Below are 1,799 nucleotides of genomic sequence, written 5' to 3'. Positions count from 1 at the left end.
CGCGCCCCAGCCAATGGCTGGAATTCCAGGGCAGGCAGGGAGGGGAAGGGGGGGGGTACATTAACCCTACAGGGGAAAGAGCTCCCGATGACATCTGGCTCGCTCCTACCTCTCATTTTCCGAGCGCCCGCGCCCTTCCCTCCATCTGCGGCTCGGTTCCCCCCAGGTTGCCGTTTGATGACTTCTATGATCCCGCGCGGTGATTTATTTCCCTGCCGAGATCAGAAAGAGTTGAAGCTTCATGAAAGAGGGGGAAGTGTCATTACACCCCAATTTAGAGGTGGAGAAACTTTGGCTGGGCTCTCACAAAGGAGTTAGCCAGCGGCAAGTCAGGATGTCCTAGTTTCCACAAGCCCTGAACACCTGACGAGGCTCCTCCAAGCCATTCCAGACCGGCTCCGGCTGCAGCAATTCCACCCGGGCAGGAGTCAGGGTAAAATTTATCAGAGCCTGATGCGAGGCACAGCGTCCTTGCTGTGTTTCTGTGGGTTTCTCACGACGCCGTAAGATTTTCCTGCCTGCTGATGGGACTTTGGGGATGAGCAGGGACACAGCATCCCCCAAAAAACCCTCACGGCTGCGGGGACCAGGCTGGATCTCTGCCACCTGCGTGGTCCCGGGAGCTTCGGCTCATTTTGGGAGCCCCGAGGGGTGCAGATGTCTCGTGTAGGTTCTGGGAACAGGGTCAGGACTGCAGCCAAAATCCACAGGGGTGGTAATTTGGCAGAGGAGGTGGCCAGGCTCCATGACAAGCCCGTGGCACCACTGGGCGAGGCTGTGCAGGGCGGTGTTAGGGCACAGGTTATTGTGCTGCTTTATGGAAGTGGTTGCCCCATCCCTGGAAGTGTCCAAGGCCAGGTTGGATGGGGCTTGGAGCAACCTGGGATAGTGGAAGGTGTCCCTGCCCGTCGCACAAATGGGATTTTTAAGGTCGCTTCCAACCCAAACCATTCCATGATTCTCTGCAAAATCCCCGGGGCAGGGGGAGAAGCAGGAGGAAAAGGAGGAGGGCTGAGCACCTCCACATGCTGCCGCTTTCCTTCCCTGCGCAGGGGTCCCACCGGGGCTGTCCAGCCGGGGCTGTCACCCCCCAGGCTCCCTTTGAGGTCTCCGATGTCCCCGGGCTGTGAATCCGCTGTTTGGCTTCGCTGGGAGGTTGGTCCCTGCGGCTTTATCTTGGCTCGTTTGCTGCTCTGGACTTCGTCCCCGCGGGTGGTGGCAGGGCCCCCCTTCCTCCCCTGCTCCCCCAGGGACACAGCTCGGGGGCTCCGCGTGGGAATCCCGGGATGAGGAGCCGGCGGCTCCAAACCCAGGGCTGATGTCCGGCAGCTCCACGCCGGAACCGTGGGTGCGATTGGAATTTTAAAACCTGGAACTGTGGAATCTGCAGCTCGGGTTCACTCTCCTCGGGGACTCCCTGTGTCCTGGGTGTGCCCTGGACCCTCCCCATGTGTTCCCGGCCGGGCAGCTGTGCCCCATCCCGGCCCAGATGGGCATTCTGGGTTCAGGCAGGGTCCTGCACAGCCGGACCACGAGCATTCAGGAGCCCTGCGAGGCGGTCTGGGGGTGCAGCGGGACCCCAGCAGTACCCCGGCATTGCCCGCACTGGTTTAGTGCTCCGGGACTGGTGGGACTGGGCCGGGGACGCTGAGAGTGCTTCAGCCTCCCCGAGCCCCCTCCTTCCCCAACGCTCCTCTGGAGTCTCCCTCTACTCCAGACCCCCCCAAATCCCCCTCCACTGACCGAGAGCATCCTTCCATCCCAGACCCCCGCAAATCCCCCTCCCCTGACCGCGAGCA

The sequence above is a fragment of the Corvus brachyrhynchos genome, unplaced genomic scaffold (genome assembly GCF_000691975.1).
Source record: "Corvus brachyrhynchos isolate BGI_N302 unplaced genomic scaffold, ASM69197v1 scaffold72, whole genome shotgun sequence".
Classification (NCBI taxonomy): domain Eukaryota; kingdom Metazoa; phylum Chordata; class Aves; order Passeriformes; family Corvidae; genus Corvus; species Corvus brachyrhynchos.
Note: the sequence above shows the minus strand (reverse complement) of the source record.